This window comes from Echeneis naucrates, chromosome 2 (assembly GCF_900963305.1).
Source record: "Echeneis naucrates chromosome 2, fEcheNa1.1, whole genome shotgun sequence".
Classification (NCBI taxonomy): Eukaryota; Metazoa; Chordata; class Actinopteri; order Carangiformes; family Echeneidae; genus Echeneis; species Echeneis naucrates.
Genome location: NC_042512.1, coordinates 6,177,961 through 6,199,476, shown reverse-complemented (window position 1 = coordinate 6,199,476; position 21,516 = coordinate 6,177,961). Strand labels below are relative to the sequence as shown.

General features: G+C 43.1%; 1 protein-coding gene and 13 non-coding genes across 14 annotated transcripts in view; 11 read left to right on the top strand and 3 right to left on the bottom strand.

The window, feature by feature from the left end:
• LOC115051719 (NACHT, LRR and PYD domains-containing protein 3-like) overlaps positions 1-21,516 on the top strand; it is a 318,526-nt gene that overhangs the window by 248,412 nt on the left and 48,598 nt on the right. The window lies entirely within an intron of this gene.
• Positions 525-607, top strand: trnal-cag (transfer RNA leucine (anticodon CAG)). Its single transcript has one exon. It is a non-coding gene; the product is annotated as a tRNA-Leu (tRNA).
• Positions 999-1,071, top strand: trnaa-agc (transfer RNA alanine (anticodon AGC)). Its single transcript has one exon. It is a non-coding gene; the product is annotated as a tRNA-Ala (tRNA).
• On the top strand, positions 1,807-1,878 carry trnap-agg (transfer RNA proline (anticodon AGG)). Its single transcript has one exon. It is a non-coding gene; the product is annotated as a tRNA-Pro (tRNA).
• On the top strand, positions 2,769-2,840 carry trnam-cau (transfer RNA methionine (anticodon CAU)). Its single transcript has one exon. It is a non-coding gene; the product is annotated as a tRNA-Met (tRNA).
• trnap-ugg (transfer RNA proline (anticodon UGG)) lies at positions 3,648-3,719 on the bottom strand. The gene has a single exon. It is a non-coding gene; the product is annotated as a tRNA-Pro (tRNA).
• Positions 3,845-3,917, top strand: trnak-cuu (transfer RNA lysine (anticodon CUU)). The gene has a single exon. It is a non-coding gene; the product is annotated as a tRNA-Lys (tRNA).
• trnal-cag (transfer RNA leucine (anticodon CAG)) lies at positions 4,232-4,314 on the bottom strand. Its single transcript has one exon. It is a non-coding gene; the product is annotated as a tRNA-Leu (tRNA).
• On the top strand, positions 4,454-4,535 carry trnas-gcu (transfer RNA serine (anticodon GCU)). Its single transcript has one exon. It is a non-coding gene; the product is annotated as a tRNA-Ser (tRNA).
• Positions 8,881-8,952, top strand: trnaw-cca (transfer RNA tryptophan (anticodon CCA)). The gene has a single exon. It is a non-coding gene; the product is annotated as a tRNA-Trp (tRNA).
• trnal-uag (transfer RNA leucine (anticodon UAG)) lies at positions 10,517-10,598 on the top strand. Its single transcript has one exon. It is a non-coding gene; the product is annotated as a tRNA-Leu (tRNA).
• trnaa-agc (transfer RNA alanine (anticodon AGC)) lies at positions 12,060-12,132 on the bottom strand. Its single transcript has one exon. It is a non-coding gene; the product is annotated as a tRNA-Ala (tRNA).
• Positions 12,376-12,457, top strand: trnas-gcu (transfer RNA serine (anticodon GCU)). Its single transcript has one exon. It is a non-coding gene; the product is annotated as a tRNA-Ser (tRNA).
• trnaa-ugc (transfer RNA alanine (anticodon UGC)) lies at positions 17,505-17,576 on the top strand. Its single transcript has one exon. It is a non-coding gene; the product is annotated as a tRNA-Ala (tRNA).

The following is a 21,516-nucleotide window of genomic DNA, read 5'->3' as shown; positions in this document are numbered from 1 at the left end:
CCCTCGACACTGGTCGAGGGAAACTACTTTGGTTTCACCAGAACCATTAAATATGGTTTAACCTGTAATACATAACTGCCCAACCACGAAGGGACTCAAACCCTCAGTCTTCTGATCTGAAGTCAGATGCCTTGTCCATTAGGCCATTAGTGACTCCTGCCGTCTATTCACATTGGAACCTCCACTGTGTGAAATGACAGATTTTCTTTCACCTCTACTGCTGTAAGGTTTTGGGACAAAGGTATTTTGGTCGACCTTTGACTGCCCACGCTTTTAAAGGACTAAAATTCCATTCACATCAGCATGAGCGCATGCCAGCAGGGTTCCATGGTGTAATGGTTAGCACTCTGGACTCTGAATCCAGCAATGGAACCTGAATCTTACCAGTGAAACGCTCTACACACATGAGGAAGTGCGAATTTTGAGCCTCCATGCAATCTAATCAGGCAGTCATTGTGTATTGTGGACTCACTTTGATGGGCTAATTTTCAGCAAATATTTCAGTTAATTGTTCAGCATCTGTTGTCAGAATGGCCGAGCGGTCTAAGGTGCTGTGTTCAGGTGGCAGTCTCCCCTGGAGGCGTGGGTTCAAATCCCACTTCTGACAGAAGCTGCTTTTCTTTCATCTCTACTTAACTCCCTCAGGGACCACCTCTGATGCCAAAAACCAGGGGCCTTTACATCTTCAGTCTAACACTCTCCCAAGTGAGCTATGTCATGACTTAGTGGATACTTAGGGTGAGGGATCTTCAGCACACAATGAAAATTTGTCCTATTACGGGCAGTAATTTTGCACAAAGGCAACACAACACTATCTCAAAGTAAATTTGTGCTGTACAAAGGACAACAACATGAAGTTGTGTGTGTGTGTGTGCATGTGAATTCATGCACATGAGTGGCAAATGAATTATTTTGAACTCTGTCGAAATAGCTTTGAAACCTGATGATGTTGTTAAAGCGGCCTTTTCTCAAAGCTTAGCTTGCATGCTAGCATGGACGGGGAATTAGCTCAAATGGTAGAGTGCTCGCTTAGCATGTGAGAGGTAGTGGGATCGATGCCCACATTCTCCACAAGACTTTAGCTCTTTGGAGATACAGCAACAAGTGAACTAAACACAACAAGTCTTTGGTTTTTTTGTATGGATTCATGGCAAAGGTCAAGGAGGTCAGTGGATCAGCAACAACCACAAAATTACTGTTTCTCTTGTCCAGAGATTGCAATGATAATTTTGTGGTTCATGGTGTTGATGCAGAGACAGAACTAAAAATTCCCAAAAAATACAGACTGTTTATTTTTATCATTATGCTGCGTTTCAACTCCTTGATGCTTTGAGCTGAAGAAAGAACAAGAGCAGTCGCACCATACAAGCATTTCAAAATAAAAGCCAATTTAGATAATTTTATTTGTATCTTTAGTTCAGATGTAGCAAAGCGCAACAATGCTATCAATAAGGATCTTTCCCATTTGGGTTACTTGAAGTGATGGTGGCCACTGATGCAACACTCCGTAGCAGCACCACTCTGATGTACAGGGATGTATTTTGGATCTGAAAATATCCCCAACATATGTGGCTGACCATCATGACTCTTACCAAAGTTTCTTTAGCATATAATAAACTGTCACATTAACTGTCACATGAATGTGCTGTGTGTAAATAATGAAAAAAAAAAAAAAAAAAAAACGCCACAAAAACGCCATCAGTAACCATCAAAGGAGATGCTGATTCTGTGATGTCACAAAGGTTCTAACATCAAAGGGATGAAAGACTCCTCCCACTTTTTTGTCATGAACTCCGCAGTCCACATGGCTCGTTGGTCTAGGGGTATGATTCTCGCTTAGGGTGCGCGAGGTCCCGGGTTCAAATCCCGGACGAGCCCGTCTGTTGACTTGCAGTCATTAGCGGTGTGAACTGTTACACTGTAGAGCTGTGTGAGGTTTGCTGTCTGGTTGTTAGTTGTGGTATCTTGGCAACTGAAGCAAGAGCGATGGTAGCTCATGCTGTGCTGAGGAGAAGGGATATTGGTGATTGACTGCTTTTCACAGGAGACAAACTTTGGTAGGAGGGTTAGATGATGGTCACCCACTTACTTTACAATATTTTCAGATCCTCTGTACATCTTGGTACTTCTTTGTACTACTTTTGTGGTGCTGACATAACATGATGTTCTATCTGTCACCATCTTTACTGGTCCATGATTATGATGCATATAATGATCTTCATTTGCACGTGCACAGCGTGATTATATATATTTTTATCTTGGCAGGTGACCAATTGCAGTTTAACTGTGTGTCTACACTTTAACTTGACATCCTGTAGATCTCATGCCGATGGTGCCCAACTGGTCTACAGACCAGGAGGAGGATGAAACCGTTCTATCTATTCAGCTACAGTTGGTCTGTTACAGTAGATACACACCCACAACAACACTCACACACATTGTTTAACATATTCTAAGAACAAGTCATGGACAGTGGTTGGCCTGTCCATCACCCTGGTAACTGGCCAGTTATATTCAGTTTACACCAAGTTCGTGGGTTCAAGCCCCATACTGGCCACATGCAACCTCTCAAAACTTGATTTCTTCTCTCTCTCCTCTCTGTCTGTATGAAACCCCATAGACTTCAACACACTCTGACTTCTTTTTCCAACCAGTGGAGCCGCCCCCTGGTGGTTATTAGATAGACTGCAGGTGGAAGAGAGAGAAAGTGGATGTGGTGGTTAGAAATTACACAAAACTCCAGAGGACACTGCGATCTGAACATAGCGAGCAGAGTGGCGCAGCGGAAGCGTGCTGGGCCCATAACCCAGAGGTCGATGGATCGAAACCATCCTCTGCTATTTGTACACACTGGATGAGATTTTCAGCATCACTGATTAACAGTAAAACTTCGAGAACTCTGTCTGTCATATCTATAATGTTCATCGTTGTAACCTACAGCTGATGAAAACCCAGAAGTCCTTTCTTTCTACAACATCTGACTTTAACAACAAGGAGCTGCTGGGAGACATGAAGACTGTGCAGTTAAGTGACTGGTCAGAGAGAGTGCTGTGTCCTTTTAATGAAACTTATATGAATTTAACTCAACAACCTTAAACTTTATCAATGAGACACTGAACCCAGGATCTCCTGTTTACTAGACAGGCGCTTTGACCAACTAAGCCACAGCACCACTCTGATGTACAGGGATGTATTTTGGATCTGAAAATACCCCCAACATACGTGGCTGACCATCATGACTCTTACCAAAGTTTCTTTAGCAGGTTCCAGTCTCTTCGGAGGCGTGGGTTTGAATCCCGCCACTTTGTTTCCATTTAATTTCTTCACATCACATTTCACATCACTATTTCCCATTATTTTAGATGGACGCACATCACCATTTGATTTTATTTCAGTTTATTTTGAACAATATAAAAAAAAAAAAAAAAAAAAAAAAAAAGTCAGCAAGTTTTATCAATGATATGGAGGGTGGAGGGTTTAGAAAGTAGTTAGAAAGTCACAAATGTTACCTTAAAGGGCATATTGCAGGTTAAGGACCACATTGAATCAATGTTTAAAAAATAATATTGGAAATGTTTTGCTGGAAAGTGAAGGAGGTAAAATGTCCACAGCAGAAGGGGGGCAGATCATTGGACACGTCATATGAAGGGCTCGTCTGGGATTTGAACCCGGGACCTCTCGCACCCAAAGCGAGACTCATACCCCTAGACCAACGAGCCCTTGATAAAGTTTTTTAAATTATTGAAAAAATTTTACTTTTCATTCTGATCTTTATTCAAGCGTTCTTTATTGACAAGAAAGATCCAACATTAAGAACAGAACAGCTACACACAAACAAAATAATCATCATCTAGCTCAGTCGGTAGAGCATGAGACTCTTAATCTCAGGGTCGTGGGTTCGAGCCCCACGTTGGAGATGACAAACCTGGAGGGGAAGCGTGTGTTTAGGGACATCTGGAGAGAATTGGACCTGGTAGACCTCCAAGCCTACCTTGGAAGTAATACAGACAAACCAGGTTCAGTCCAAATAGTTCCAGTTTTGTTGTTGCTTCTGTCTGCAGAATTCAAAGGTATCTGGCAGGACCATGATTGCCTTTTGAGCTTCATTAACAGAGTACACTCTACTGTGGAGGTCATGACAAAAAAGTGGGAGGAGTCTTTGATCTCTTTAGAACCTTTGTGACATCACAAACACACCTTGCTGCAGTAGAGGTGAAAGAGAAGCACTTTCTGTCAGAAGTGGGATTTGAACCCACGCCTCCAGGGGAGACTGCAACCTGAACGCAGCGCCTTAGACCGCTCAGCCATTCTGACAACTAAAGCTAGCAAATGAGCCGAAAAATTTGTTGAAAAATTAGCCCATCAAGAGACAGAGACATGCAGAACTTGTCCTGTTGCAGCCTGCTATTTCAGCTACAATTAATAAATATCTGCCTTTGAAACAATCAAACATGACGAGGTGGCCGAGTGGTTAAGGCGATGGACTGCTAACCCATTGTGCTCTGCACGCGTGGGTTCGAATCCCATCCTCGTCGGTGGTTGCTTTAGTCGAAGTTGCAGCCTGCTATTCCACCTAAAATTATCTATCCAGTCAGAATTATCCTCAACGTCAGCTGGTTAGAGCTGAGCCACTTTTTTGATCATACTGTGATAAATGACATTCTCCATGTTTTCCCTAACCCAAATCGAAAAGCAGCATACAATACTTGCACAGACGAGGTAATGTAGGGAGGAAAGGAAAGAGAAACATCATGTGGTTTGTGACTTCACTTCCTCTGTGGATAAACAAGGAGAATAAAGTTGTTTCCTAACAGCTTCTATCCAGAGACCTTTAGTGTGTGAGGTGAACATGACAATTTTTACATATGTTGGATGTTGGCAATTGGTTCCTTTGCATCGGTTGGGAATTGAACCCAGGCCTCCCATTTGGCAGGTGTGTGTTATTTGGTGTGAACATATTTTCGAAGGACTGAGTAGCAATATTTCGACATGTCAAAGGAATTTTGGTCTTTTAAAAGTTTGGGCGGTCAAGAATAGACCAAAACAACTTTGTCCTCAAAAAACACACCTTGCTGCAGTAGAGGTGAAATGAAAGTGGTTTCTGTCAGAAGTGGGATTTGAACCCACGCCTCCAGGAGAGACTGGTATTTTGGTCGACTTTTGACCGCCCAGACTAAAATTCCTTTCTCATCTGCATGAACACATACTCATGCCTGCAGGGTTCCATGGTGTAATGGTTAGCACTCTGGACTCTGAATCCAGCGATCTGAATTCAAGTCTCAGTGGACCTTGAATCTTACCAATGACACACTGAGAGTCCTGTCAAAATATTGCCACTCTGTCCTTCGAAAATGGAAACTACCTCCTTTTGTCCACTCTACACGTATGAATGCATGCAAATTGTCTGATGAAGCCTCCTCTCTGCTTTATCTTCAGCAAGAAAATGTCAAATAAAATTAATTTTAGAAGTGAGCTGAAAGAAAGGGAGCAATTTTGAAAACAAGTTCAAGAAGTTGTGCATTCACCACTCGAGAGTTTTGAAATGAAATGAAAATCTGATTTTATCCCCATTTATATTTATAACTGTAAACTACGATCTCTTAAAGTTAAATGTAAAATCAATCGAAGAGTACATCCAAACTTATACGTTGACTCGGGTAGTAATTTCTTCTCATGCTGTTTCTCCTTTGCTGCTGCAGCTGTTACATTTTCGGTGAAACGTGCTCATCCTCTCCATGGGCCTGCTTTAAGACCGCCAACTCCACTGTGTTGAAGTAACTGGATCTCCATTGATGATGGCTTTTTATAGAGGTTGTGCATGCATGCAACTCAACGTGAACATGAACCAACTAAGATCAGCTGTTCTGGAACTGGATACTCAGATTTTCAAAGAGAAACTGGCAGTACTGATGCTGAGCTGCTTAAAGTGTCTGTCTTATAAACAGGACATCCTGCATCCAAACCCCAGCAGTGCTTCGCTCTCAGTGGAGTTCCTCCTCATCACCTCAACTAAGCAGAAAGTCATCTCTGCAGTAAACGTAAAACGTCTGTATCTGTATCGTAGAAGAAGTAAACATTTTACATTTTCTTGCAAAAGAAAAAAAACCACAGAAGCACACATTCACCATTTAAGAAGTGGAGACAGTTTGGCTCCATCAGTGACATCCCTCGACACTGGAACCTCAAACTAGCACCTAGCAGGGTTCCATGGTGTAATGGTTAGCACTCTGGACTTTGAATCCACTCTGTCTTCTGATTTAGTGGGATAGTGACTACATATAACAGTAACTCCACTCCACCCAAAACAGTGATCCAACCCTGAGCAGAGAGGAGGCTTCATGAAACAGTTTCTCTTTTCACCTGCTGCAGCAGCTCAGAGCCTCTGTGGTTCAGTAACGGTCCAAAGAGGATGTAGCTCAGTGGTAGAGGATTCAAACCCAGGAGACAGGTACTTTGACCAGCTAAGCCACAGAACCACTCTGATGTACATGTATATACAGAGGATCTGGTGATGGAAGTGTAATGTGTATACTGCAGCTGAGGTTGATGGTAAAGTGGTTTGTTTTAATGTAGGACTCTGCATCTACCTGAACCTGTTTGACTGCAGATGTGCATTTTCATTTGGACCCCAGGAAGAGTAGCTGCTGCCTCAGTGACAGCTAACGGGGATCCTAACAAGTGATAAACTATAAACAGACATTTCCAACCATCATCAAAATGTATTCTTTCATCAAATGTTCCTAAACTTCTATTAAAGGCAGCATTACTGCAGCAGTCAGCACCGTCGTACAGTGTTGGGGAAGTTACTTTAAAATGGAATCAGTTACAGATTACTAATCACTGTAAAAGGGATGAAACAGAACTATTTCATTCATTCATTTCATAAATATATTCAACCACTTTGATTCATTTTATTCCATTCAGAAAGTAAAAATTATATATTTTATGACATCGTTACACACAGTGACATATTTCAAGTGTTTATTTCTATTAATATTGCTCACTGTGACCTCCAGCTGATGAAAACCCAGAAGTAGTTTATTTCAACAACATTTGACTTTACATCATCAACAACATCAAGGGGAGTTTTTTCACTCAGACAGCTGTTTGCCACTGTTGGTAGAGGGCGTTTCTCCTTTCTACCATGTCCTGTTTCTCCAGCATTCTGGGGCTGAGGGGCTCACAGTGGGCGGAGTCTGCATCCATCAGAGAATGTCTCTCCTGGCTTGCCAATTCTGATAAGAATACATGTCCCGTATGGTCTAGCGGTCAGGATTCCTGGTTTTCACCCAGGTGGCCCGGTATGGGAATGCATGGATTACATGAATGAATGAATGCATTTGTGATTCTAATTCAATTTTGACTTGACTTAGTGGAATAAATTAGCAAACGCTGTTGACGAGGACGTCTGAATTGACTATGCTCTACTCTACATTGCCATCATATTGGAGGTGGGTTTGTCTATGCAGTCAGCATTGGTGGTTCAGTGGTAGAATTCTCACCTCCCATGCCAGAGGCCCGGGTTCAATTTGTGAACTTCTGACTTTAGGTCTATATTGAATGATCATTGAAACCTGTTGAAAGATCCTTGTTGACAGCATTGTTGCGCTTTGCTACGTCTGAGCTCAAGATACAAATAAAATAATCTAAAATGGATTTTATTTTGAAATGCTTTTTTGGCACGACTGCTCTTGTTCTTTCTGTAGCTCAAAGTGTTGAGTTGAAACGCAGCAAAACATGAAATGATGAAAATAAAGATTAGAATTCATTTAATTTTTGGTAGGATGACTATGCTGAGTGGATAACTGAGAGATCAGAGTGTTAGACAAGATAAGTACTTCCTGTGCTTCATTAGCAGTGCTGCAGATTGAACCCAGGACCTCATACATGCAAAACATACGCTCTCCCAATGAGCTACATCCCCTGCATGGTCTGGTAGCTTTAGCAGCTTTATCAGCTTTAGCTAGGGAGTTTTGTCAATGACCTGTATTTCTCATGAACTAAAGCCCTTTTACCCTGACCGAAAATCAAACCCGGTCAAAAGGTTCATCAGACAGACAATTTGTCAAAAGCCTTTGATGCTCGTTGAACTTCAGTGGTAGAATTCCTGAGTGCTGCACATGTTTGATTCTCAGCTGATGGTAATGATCCTCTTAACAACATCCAAATGTTAGAAACTAAGTGCTGCTTTCAAAACACAGCTGCTCTACATGAAAAGGGATGCAACTGTGGTCACCTCCTGTCTGTAGTCAGACTCATCACCGTGCTGGATGAGGCTGATGGAAAAAAAAAAAAAAAAAAAAAAAAAACAGACTCCTTCGAGCCAGATTTGAACCAGCAACCTAAGGATTCCAGCTGTAAGCTCCATTCAGAGACCAGAATAACCTTCTGCACAGGAAGCAGCTTAACTTAAGTCTGGCGCCTTAGACCACTCGGCCATCCTGACATGTGTCCAGCAAAGACATGTGTCTTTGTATGGGAATTTACTTGACAACAACAAACCGACCACAAGCATGCCTCACCTGCCCAAAGACTCTTCACAACTTTTTAAGGATGTTCTGTGTTCTTGTTGTGAATGAAGATGAAGACGAACATAGAATTCCCATCACATCAGAATTTGACGCCAGGGGAAACATTTGGGGTCATCAGATTTTTACAGAACAGCATCAACAACTAACATGCATACGTCACACTCTCACATTCACTTCAAATGCATGTGTACCTTGCTGCAGTATCTGGACAAGAGAAAAAGAAAAAAAATATTCTCCTTCGAGCCAGATTTGAGCCAGCAACCGAAAGATTTTTAACAACCAGCCTCTACAGTCCTTCGTTCTACCAACTGAGCTATCTCAAGGTTGTCACAGTTTCGCAAGCCGGTGCGACTCTGTGGCGCAATGGTAGCGCGTCTGACTCCAGATCAGAAGGTTGCGTGTTCAACTCACGTCAGGGTCAGATCATCTGTTTGCACCTTTTGGTAAACCCTCACATACTCTGTGGTGCAACAGGAAGTGTTTTTCTGATGATCCATTTCATTTCTTCACATCACAGACAATTTTAGAATTCCAGGAGGACTATTGGACTATCATTCACAAGACATTAGAGAACTTCATTCACAGTTTGTTTTTCCACAGAGGAAGTGAAGTCACACACCACATGATGTTTCTCTTTCCTGCTCCTCGTTAATATAGTGGACAGTATCTCTGCCTGTCACACAGAAGACTTCAAACCTTCAAACTACTGATGCACCGATATGAAATTTTTCCCCCATACCGTTATCAATATCTGTTAAAAATATTTTCCCTGACCGGGAATCGAACCCGGGAAAAGTGGGAGGAGTCACTTAACTGCACAGTCTTCTTGTCTCTCATTGGAACAGCCTGCAGTTTTGTGGAGGTGAAACCAAACCAGATAACATCCACAAGACATTTTCAGTGCCCAGTTTTATTTTCACTGCAGTTACTCATGTTAACCACTCTGAGACAGTTTTAACAGCTGAAGAGTTTAAAATAAGAGTTTTCATTTAAGAGCAGTTAAAACAGACCAAGAACACTAAAGTAAGGGGCAACATCTGTGGCGCAGTCGGTCAGTGCAGTGAAAATTAGTTCCAGTTTTGTTGTTGCTTCTGTCTGCAGAACTCAAAGGTATCTTTGGACGCAGCTTTGAGGAGACACAAAATGTGAGACATGTGGCATTAGTGCAGTGAAGCTAGCAGCTGTATGTGGTCACTGCTCTCCATGAAAAGCAGCAGTCAGCTCTGCCTGGATACAACAGCACATCCAGCACATCCACCTTGAGAGAAAGTGGATGTGGTGGTTAAAAATTACACAAAACTCCAGAGGACACTGTGACCTCAATGCAGCGAGCAGAGTGGCGCAGCGGGAGCGTGCTGGGCCCATAACCCAGAGGTCGATGGATCGAAACCATCCTCTGCTGTTTATACACACTGGATGTCCCATCATGAGACATGACTTTTTCAGCAGCACTGATTAACAGGAAAACATGGAGAATGTTGTCTGTCAAATCTATAATATTGATCGTTGTAACCTACAGCTGATGAAAACCCAAAAATAGTTTGTTTCTACAACATCTGACTTTAGCAACAAGGAACTGCTGGGATTTCAACACAGGCTGCTTCAACCAGCCAACATACACAACCTTTATCTGCATTGAAATCATTCAGCCTGTTACCGGCTCAGATCCACAGCACTCTACTCAGCTGTTTTTGCTGGATAGTTTCTGGTTTGGTTTCACCTCTTCCACAAAACTTTGGAGAAGGTGTGTGTCCGGGTTCCCAGGGATGTTCTGTGGGAATATAGAACCATCCCATCACTATACACCAAGATACAAAGAAGCTGGACTTGAGAGTTTGTGAGGTTGGATGCTGCACGCTGATTGTTTGTGTGTCCAGGACGTTTCAAGGACATCTTTCTGCCATTCTCTGCTCCAAACATTTCAATGCAACTTTCAGGGGTCAGAAACATGTGGCATTATTGCAGGCAAGCTAGGAACAACATGTGGTAGTGTGGCCGAGCGGTCCAAGGCACTGGATTTAGGCTCCAGTCTCTTCAGAGGCGTGGGTTCGAATCCCACCACTGCCAAGCTTTGCACTCTACAGTATAATCTTGAAGTGTTTAAATCTAAAGCTCTTATGAATATAGTGTTCCACCAGTGGCTACCATCACTTTGAGTTACTGAAGTGGGGACTGACATAAAGATTAAATAATCTAAATCTGCTTTTATTAGCGGTGCGACTGCTCTTGTTCTTTCTGTAGCTAAAAGTTGAAACCCAGCAAAACATATCAAATGATAAAAATAAAGATTTGAAGAAGGAATGAAAATAAAAGTGATGAACTGTGGATGGCAGCCTGCTGTTGATCTGACTGAACAGTGATGCAGAAACAACAGTGTAATTAGTTGTTATGTAATACATATTATATACATAAAACAACTTTGTCCCCAAACACACCTAACAGCAGTAGAGGTGAAAGAAAAGCAGTTTCCGACCTGAACACAGCTCCTTGGACCGCTCGGCCATCCAGACTGTTCGTCAAAGCAGAGGAGCCCATCAGATTGCAAAGTCAAAACGACGTCTCCTTTGGGAAGAAGAGTGCTGATACGCAGCTCATGTAGAGGCACCAAGATCACAGGTTGTTAAAACCTCCTGTAAGCAGAGTGGAGCAGTGGAAGAGTGCTGGGCCCAAAACCCAGAGGTGGATGATGGAAACCATGCTCTGCTGTTCTTACACACTGGATGTTCCCTCACTGTCCCATCATGAGACATGACTTTTAGCTGGAATATGTCAGCAGTTTTTCAGCAGCACTGATTAACAGGAAAATATAAAGAAATCCCTATATTAACGCTGTGCAGATTATAGAGATTCTCTAACATGCTTTTTCATGGAATCGAAAACAGCAAACCGTTGTTGGCAGGATTCGAAGCGGCACGGACAAACCCCAATGGATTTCTAGTCCATCGCCTTAACCACTCGGCCACAACAACTACACAGAGCCACTGAGCCTTATATCATAGGTGATAGAGCTATAGATCTCTAAAAGGAAATAAAAGGAAAGGAAATATTTTTCATAACATGCGCCCTCCACCTAAAACAGAGCAGAAGCCTTGTGAGCAGAGAGGAGGCTTCATCAGATGGTTCTTCTTTTCACCTGCTGCAGCAGCTCAGAGCCTCTGTGGTTAGGTAAATGTCCAAAGAGGATGTAGCTCAGCGGTAGAGGAGCTGCCATATTTCAGGTATTCTGCCTCCTCTTTCATCCAAAAAGTTAAATATTGTTTAAAGTTTGTGAGGTTGGATGCTGCACGCTGACTGGTTGTGTGTCCAAGATTCTTCAAAGATGTCTTTCTGTCTTTGTAACTTCGCGTTACATTAAAGATTTAAAGGTCCCTGTTTCTCCTGTCCTGTTTGACTGCAGCTTTGCATTTTCATTTGGACCCCAGGAAGAGTAGCTGCTGCCTGAGTGACAGCTGCTACTCCAAAGCCCACGCAGGGACCTACTGTTTCGCTTACTTGTTGCTGTATCACCAACAAAGAGCTAAAGTCTTATGGAGAATGTGGGCATCGATCCCACTACCTCTCACATGCTAAGCGAGCGCTCTACCATTTGAGCTAATTCCCCAGCCATCAGCACGTGTTCTCTAAACGAAGCCAAAGTGGTACCGTGATGCATATACTGATCTTTATTTGTACGTGCACAGTGTGATTATATTTTTTTTTATTTTGGCAGGTGACCAATTGTCTGCTAGTTTGTTCTCACGACTTTGGTAGCTGTGAAAGTATCTCCAGGAGTAAAATGATGAACTCACAACCTTGTTTTAATTGACAATTTCTATATCTAGACTCCAGGACACAGGTCAAACATGACGAGGTGGCCGAGTGGTTAAGGTGATGGACTGCTAATCCATTGTGCTCTGCACGCGTGGGTTAGAATCCCATCCTCGTCGGTGGCTGCTTTAGTCTGTCTAAGTTGCAGCCTGCTATTCCAGTCAGAATTATCCTCAATGTTTCAACTGGTTCAACTCCGGCTTGAAGGAGGTCTTTATTTTCGTTGGCCTCATCCAGCACGGTGATGAGTCTGCCGACAGACAGGAGGTGACCACTGTTGTAGCACTTTTCATGTAGAGCAGCTGTGTTTTATATTGCAAGCAGCACCGAGTTTCTAACATTCAGGAATTGAAATCCCAGTCTTCCACAAGACAGGCAGAGATCTTATCCACAAAGGGGTTTAAACAAAGAACATCCCTGGGTGGGCTTGAACCACCATCCTTTCAGATAACAGCCAAACACATTATACATTGCATTAATCAATGACCTGTATTCAAACCCATTTTCCCTGTCACCCACATGTATACTCAGGTAAAGTATGATATAATTACTCACCCTGGCTTCAGTGAGAATGTGGTCAAACTTCATTGCAAGAACCATGCGCCCCCTGTTTGCAGGGAGGATTCTGGGGGTCAAGGGTGTATCTGTTGTCCATTGCAACACAGACAGATACAGACAAAAAAAAATAAACAAACAAAATGATCCAGACAAACAGTTGGACAAACAAACATGTTTGTTAAAAATGTTCTAATATGTTTATGACGCCACCGTAAACATTACTGTCGTAGTGTATGATAAATGTGGTGGGGAAACATGTTGAACTCAAACCATCTCATAAACGCGGTGTGTAACATTTTGAATGCCATTAAAGTCTTGCTGCTAATGGCCTATTGGTCTAGGGTGATTCTTGCTGAGGGTGCGAGGTCACAATCACAAGCACCTGACTGCCCTGGTTCTTACTGAGGTCTGTCTTCTGTAAAAAGAGGTCAGTCACCACATGTCTTTCTGCTAAACACAGCACCAACCACTAAAATACAGTTTCTCTTCTCCAGATGCTGCAGGTAAAGTTAATACAGGGATTGATGTTTTTCCTCAGTTTGTTTAAGTGATGAGCAGGAACTCCACTGAGAGTGAAGCACTGGTGGGGTTTGAATGCAGGATGTCCTGTGACACAGACCAGGAAAGTTGGCCTAAGATGGAACATCTTAAGTGCAGAATGGCCAACGATACATGAGGGGAGAAAGATGTGCGGCATTAATGACCTGGCAAACCACTTTTGTCATTCAGTAAGACATTTCCAATCACTTGGAGCACATTCAAAGAAACCTGTTCAAGTTCTAGCAGTTCTGGGAGACCATCATTATTCACATGTAAAGTGAGTCCAGTTCCTTTTGGGTTTGAACTCATTTTCCTTTGAGCTGAAGCATCACCGTCAGGAAGCGCACCACAGAAGAGTCACATGGAGGTTTAAGTCAACGTCTGAGGAACCAGCTGAGAAACAAAACCAAAAGAGCCAACAAGCAAATATTCTGTTATTTTTTATTGAACAGACTGGATCAGGTTCTTTATTTAAGGGGTCCTGGATTCTTGCTTGGAGCTCTGTAGACCTCCTTTGGACCCAGTCTTTGGGGGAAGCTGGGTTGGCTCTTCTGGTTCCTCAGAGAGGGGCAGAGGGTACTCTGGGGAGTATTTCATGTGGGTCTGGCCCTCTCGTGCTCGCAGGTAGCCGCTCCTCTGCTGGACGATGAAGGTTGGCGGCAGCAGAGGGGACGTCTCACTGGAGCCCGTCCTTGCTGCACCGCCGGAGCCCCAGACGCCAAAGTCTGGGAATGAACGAGAAGGCAGCCAGGTGCTGGGGTCAGGGAACTGGACGCGGGCTTCACCTGCAGGCTGAATGTCCCAAGTAGGTGATCCAGAACCAACCACAAAACCAGATGGTTGGAATAGAGGACCAGAGAGGGAACCCACATCACCACCAAGTCCAGAACCAGGCTGAGGCTGCCCAGGAGATCCTGGAGTGTTCTGTCCAGGGTGGACCGGGCTGACGTAGCTTCCACCCTGAGGCATCAGAGGTCTGGATGGAGCACTGGGCTGCTGGACTGGTGCTCCAACCTGCGGCATCAGGGGAGGACGTGAACCTCCAGAAGGAAGGTTTGGTGATCCAGCACCACCGCTGGAGCTCCAGGAACCAGTGTAGGGGTACTTGTAATCTGGACAGAGGAGAGCAGGATCAGGAGGAGCATCAACTCATGAAGCACCAAGACCAGTTTGGCTATCCTGAAACTGAAGACCTGGACCAATAAAGTGAAACTCAGTCTTTACCTGCTTTTGTTGCAGAAGGTGATCCAGAACCAGATGGTTGGACTAGAGGACCAGAGAGGGAACCCACATCACCACCAAGTCCGGAACCCAGCTGAGACTGCCCATGAGATCCTTGAGTGTTCTGTACAGGGTTGACCGGGCTGATGTGGCTTCCACGCTGAGGCATCAGAGGTCTGGATGGAGCGCTGGGCTGCTGGACTGGTGCTCCAACCTGCGGCATCAGAGGAGGACGTGAACCTCCAGAAGGAAGGTTTGGTGATCCAGCACCACCGCTGGAGCTCCAGGAACCAGTGTAGGGGTACTTGTAATCTGGACAGAGAAGAGCAGGATCAGGAAGAGCATCAACTCATGGAGCACCAAGACCGGTTGGGCTATCCTGAAACTGAAGACCTGGACCAATAAAGTGAAACTCAAAGTCTTTACCTGCTTTCGTTGCAGGAAAAGCAGAAGCACTGCTGAACAGCAGACACAGCCAAGAAAACCTGAAACAGACAAAGTTACTTCAGCTTCAGAACATCAGGATGAACTGAAAGGTGAACCAAGTCCCAACCTCAGAGACAGTCCCAGCACCATGTTGGAGTCCAGCAGCTCCAATGATCCTCAGCAGACTGAAGGTCTGGTCTGTTGTCTGCAGGCAGCTGGTCTGGTTTTATACCGGAGCTGCTCTCTGCTCTGATTGCACTGATTAACATCAGCTGAGGTCCAATCAGAACCTGAGCCCAGGTGGAGCGCTCAGGTTCGGTCTGACTTTTCTTGTGTTAAATTGCTTTTAATTATTTTGGTTTTTTTTTATTGTGCATATTTTAAAAAGTACTGAGACTTCCACCTGCAGTCTACCGGCTTCACTGGTTGGAAAATCAAGTCAAAGTGTGTTGAAGTCTATGGGGTTTCATACAGACAGAGTGAAAGGTATCACGTTCTGAGATGCTGCATGTGGTCAATATGGGGATTGAACCCATGACCTTGGCGTTATCAGCACCACACTCTAACCATTGCAGTTAGCTGTGTATGAGCTGCAGACCGTTTGGTGTGTATCACCTGCCTGGTGAACACATGGCACCAGGATCCACTGCTGAAGAAGGCCAGCTGGCAGAGGCAGTCTCTGAAGAGCTGCTGCCTTTGACACATCACCTGATGATGTCATGATACTCACAGAATTAAACTTTTCCTTTGAAGCTGCTTTGAAGAATTTCCAATATCACATGTGATTCAGATGTAAACACAAAGACTGCCTCACTGTCACCATTCAGAACAGCTGAGAAGCTTATTGATACTAATACATGCTAATAACGCCAAGGTCAAATTCAGTGGTTTTCAGGACACTTGTTATTTTAATCAAATTATGTACTAGACCGTAACTTCATTGTGAAGTTTTGACGTGAGTTAAAAAAAGAGGCCAAAACATTAGAGAACTTCATTCTCTGTTTGTTTTTCCACAGAGGAAGTGAAGTCACACACCACATGATGTTTCTCTTTCCTGCTCCTCGTTAAAATAGTGGACAGTATCTCTGCCTGTCACACAGAAGACTTCAAACCTTCAAACTACTGATGCACCGATATGAAATTTTTCCCCGATACCGTTATCAATATCTGTTAAAAATACGTTCCCTGACCGGGATTCAAACCCGGGCCGCGGCGGAGATAGCGCCCAATCCTAGCCGCTAGACCATCAGGGAGTGTGGCCGGTTGGGATCGCCAACCTCGTCCTTCAACCACAACCACATGAAATATTGTGAGGTTGAATGCTGCACGCTGACTGGTTGTGTGTCCAAATGGCTTCAAAGACATCTTTCTGCCATTCACTCCTCCAAACCTTTGGACACAGCTTTGAGCTTTCTCACAGGTGTCATTATTTCAGTGAAGATGTATGTATGGATGTATTCCCCCTGAATCCTGCGATTCACAGCTTCCACCAAATGGAGCCAAATAAGACACAAAACTAATTGTGATGTGAGTCTGAAGAGCTGCTGCTCTTCACACAAGTAAATGAATTCCCTACGTACAGTAACAGCACAATGCCAGCTGGAAACTAATCACTAAACTGTTACAAAGGAAATGATCAAAAATAAATAAAATAAAAAAAAAATAAAACACAAAAAACTAAAAAAGCTGAGCAGAGTGCTGTGGACTTTTGAAGGTGCTGTGTTCAGGTGACAGTCTCCTCTGGAATTGAGGGTTCAAATACCACTCCTGACAGTCTGTGGTGTTACCCAGCTTCTTTGTCTGAGGGCCTTCTGGGAAAGATCTTTGTTGTGCTTTAAGTCACATCTGTCCTCATTCTGCTGATTCCTCAATTAACTGTTAGTACAAACTGTGTTAGCACCTTGAAACTTCCGACATAGCTTTTTATCTCTCATTTCAGCATTAACAAGCAATGTCTATGGCATTCAAACATTCTGTGTGAAACCACTGGTCGAGAAGGTGAATCAACCTGAGAGAAATAAGGAGAGACGGGGGGCTCAGTTTTCTATAGTTAAATTGTTTATTACAGATCGTAGTTCATTTACAGCATTCATTACAGCTTCAGGATGATTCAACTCATCTATAGCGAGGTTTATTGCAAGAAAAGGGTCGTCTGAAAAACTCCTGCAGTCATCATTACCTTTTTGTTCCATATCACACTTTTTTTTTTTAAACTCAAACCACATTAAAACATCATATCCTCATATGCCAGTGCATACAACCTGTCAAGGAATCTCTCGAGGTGTCTGCACGGAGTCCTCCTGTGGTTGTACGAGCAGTTTGATGATCTTCTGTAGGATGGCGACCTGTTTCTTCTGTATCGCTGTCGCCTCTTCTTCCTATAGTCTGGGAAAAAAACTGCTAAAGCTATCACACCATGCAGGGGATGTAGCTCAGTGGGAGAGCGCATGCTTTGCATGTATGAGGCCCCGGGTTCAATCCCCGGCATCTCCACAACTTATCTTGTCTAAAACTTAGACAATTTTTACGATGAGGAGTATCTTACGAAGGAAGTTCAACAGAGCCGGGCTTTCTTTGGGTGAGCTGGCTCGACAAAGTCGAAAGCTCCAACCAGAGATAACGAGTATCACGATGGTGGTTATCAACTTGGTTTGTCGACCCAGGCTTTCCTCAGCAGGCTCTGTGCATGTTCACATAAAAAAGGGCTGTTTACATGGACCTTTAGATTTTCAGTCCAACATTCTCCCAACTGAGCCATTTCGGGTGGAAGAGTTTGTTTCACAGAACGTGTAAGGAGGGACACGTCACAGGCTCCAGTGGCGCAATTGGTTAGCGCGCGGTACTTCTATGACAGTAACCTGCGGAGTGATGCCGAGGTTGTGAGCAGCTGATTGACCTTTTGGAAGAAAGGTGGTATCTTGTTGAAAAAAAAAAAAGATTCTGTCATGCCACCATGACATCAAAGACTCCTCCCACTTTTTAGTCATGACATCCACTAGAGTGCACACTGTTAATGAAGCTCAAAACACAAACGTAGTCATGCCAGATACCTTTGAGTTCTGCCGACAGAAGCAACAACAAAACTGGAACTAATTTTCACTGCTATGCAGATGAGCCCCACAACCTCTCACATGCTAAATGAGCACTCTACCATTTGAGCTAATTCCCCTGTACTGGCATGCAAGCTAAGCTTTGGGAAAAAAAAGTGAATAGATCAAAGGAGGCAGACTGGGTACTCGGCACTAAAACAACTGTTGAAATCTGCTTTACTTCCACTGCTGAGGAAAACTGCTGGGAGTTAAAACAAGCAAAGTTAATACTGTACTGAAGTATGTTTTCAAGAATGAAGATCTTCCCTCTTCAGCTAGTGCAGCTTCAGTATGGCATTGTTACTTTTGTAATGATGTCATCTTCAAATACGACAAACTATGGATAGTGAACAGCTAGCTGTTGCTAAAAAGCCATTAGCAGAGGATGGTTTCTATCCATCGACCTCTGGGTTATGGGCCCAGCACACTTCCACTGCGCCACTCTGCTCATAGGACAACCGCTAAGAGAATAACTTGCACAAAAGGAAGTCGTCTGTGTTTCATAATTGAAATGATCAGTATTGTATCCTAAGAAGATGTTGTTGTCTTTGTCAGTCAGCACTGCCTCAACAAGTAGCACTTACTGAATTCAACAGTCAAGTCAGTGCTCAAGTTAAGGTAACATTTGTGACTTTCAAACTACTTCCTTATCCCCCACCCCCCATACCTGCTGTCCTGGTGATTGAAGAAAAGAAGAAATGACATTCCTCACGTTTTTTGTCCAAATTCCAACCAGGACAACCCCAAAGAGAAGCACTTATGCACAAGACTTCATCAGTGTCTCTGATTGGAGTGATCTGAGTTAGATCTGAAGAAAACATGGCTCCAAGACTTATTGTTGTTTTTGTAAATTAACACTGAAAGGGGAAAAAGAGCAAAGAGCATCTCCTTTTCCTGTTCCATCAGTAACCATCAAAGGAGATGCTGATTCTGTGATGTCACAAAGGTTCTAATGACATCAAAGGGATCAAAGACTCCTCCCACTTTTTTGTCATGACCTCCACAGTAGAGTGCTACTGTGTTAAAGAAGCTCAAAAGGCAATCATGGTCCTGCCAGATACCTTTGAGTTCTGCAGACAGAAGCAACAACAAAACTGGAACTATTTGGACTGAGCCTGGTTAGTCTGTGTTTCGGTTTGGGAATTCTACTGAAACTGGTTATAACTTTTGTCCAAATTCCATCCGGAGGGATCCAGAAGCACTTATGCACAAAAATTCATCAGTGTGTCTCATTGGAGAGTTCCGAGTTAGAGCTGAAGAAAACATGGCTCCAAGACTGAAAGACCAGAAGCTGAAAGGGAAAAAAGCATAGAAAATAGAAACATCCATGCAGAAAATAATCATCAATGTCAATGTCACATTAAGCTTTCATTCTGACCTAACTCTGGTGATTAGTGATTAGGGTAGTATTGTTTCAATTGATCAGGAGAAATCTGTTCAAAATGGGAATCTTGATCATTTTGTTGAAGTTCTAACCAGGACAACCCCAAAGAGAAGCACTTTTGCACAAAGAATTCATCAGCGTTTCTGATTGAGGTGGTCTGAGTTAGATTGTCTGAGTCTAATGGGAAATGGGTAAAGGAAGGAAAACTTCTGAAATCACCAACACTACCCCAACAAATAGCACTTACTGCTCTCAGAACACAAGTCTGTGCTTCAGTTGGGGAAATGCTGATGACAAATTAATACATTACACAACTAATCCTGCTAACTAATTTTTCCTCAATATTCCAACCAGGACAACCCCAAAGAGAAGATGTTGTTGAATCATCAATGTCTCTGATTGAAATGATCAGAGTTAGATTTTGAATTTGCTCCCAAACCTCCCGTTGTCTTTGTCAGTCAGCACTGCCCCAACAAGTAGCACTTACTGAAATCAACAGTCAAGTTAGTGCTCAAGTTAAGGTAACATTTGTGACTTTTAGATTACTTTCTTAACTCCCACCACCCCAAAATTGATAGAACCTGCTGTCCTTGTGATTGACTTCTGAAATCACCAACATTACCCCAACTAATAGCACTTACTGCTCTCAGAATACAAGTTGGTGCTTCAGTTCGGGAAATATTGATGACTCATTCAGCTGATCTGAAGAAAACTGTTTTTTTTTTTTTATTCCATCAAGGACAACCCCAAAGAGAAGCACTGATACAAAAGGCATCAGTGTTTCGAATTGAAATGATCAGTATTGTATTCTAAGAAGAAGTTGTTGTCTTTGTCAGTCAGCACTGCCCCAACAAGTAGCACTTACTGAATTCAACAGTCAAGTCAGTGCTCAAGTTAAGGTAACATTTGTGACTTTCAAATTACTTTCTTAATCCTCACCCCCCATATCATTGATAGCAGTTGCGGTTGGGGTGATTGACAGAGAAGGAATGGCATTGCTCATCATTTTTGTCCAAATTCCAACCAGGACAACCCCAAAGAGAAGCACTTATGCAAAGACTTCATCAGTGTCTCTGATTGGAGTGATCCGGGTTAAATAGCTCACATATGATCTCCCCCAAAGAGTCTTGCAGCCACTTCCCTGTTGTGTCTGAATGAAACCACTCCCACCTGTCTACTTTGTTGAGACGGTTTCAATGGTCTTGGTAATGGTTCATATCAGGAACAGACAACGATCCTCTTAAATTCATGAAGTCCTTTAGCATATGGTGAGACGGCAGCTAACTGTGGTGATTGGTTATTAGGGGAGTGTTGCTGCAGCTGATCTGACCAAATCTGTTCAAAATGCTTTTTTTTGTTTTCTTTTGTTTTCCAACCAAAACTAGAGATTTGAATTTGTGTTATTCATTGACACAGCACCAACAAAGAGCATGTACTACTTTCTGAACACAAGTCTGTGCTTCGGTTCAGGAAAGGTTGATGACAAATTCAGCTGCTTTTAAGAAATTTATCAAAATTGGTTTTAACTCCATCCAGGACAACCCCAAAGAGAAGCACTTGTACAAAAGGACGTCATCAGTGTTTCATAATTGAAATGATCAGTGTTGTATTCTAAGAAGATGTTGTTGTTTTTGTCAGTCAGCACTGCCCCAACAAGTAGCACTTACTGAATTCAACCGCCAAGTCAGTGCTCAAGTTAAGGTAACATTTGTGACTTTCAAATTACTTTCTTAACCCCCACCACCCAAAAATTGATAGAACCTCATCTGCTTGTGATTGGCTTTTGAAATCACTAACATTACCCCAACTAATAGCACTTACTGCTCTCAGAATACAAGTCTGTGCTTCAGTTCGGGAAATGTTCATGAAAAATTCGCGAATTTAGCTGTTTTAAAGAAATCAAAACTTTAATTCCATCCAGGACAACCCCAAAGAGAAGCACTTATGCACAAAGACTTCA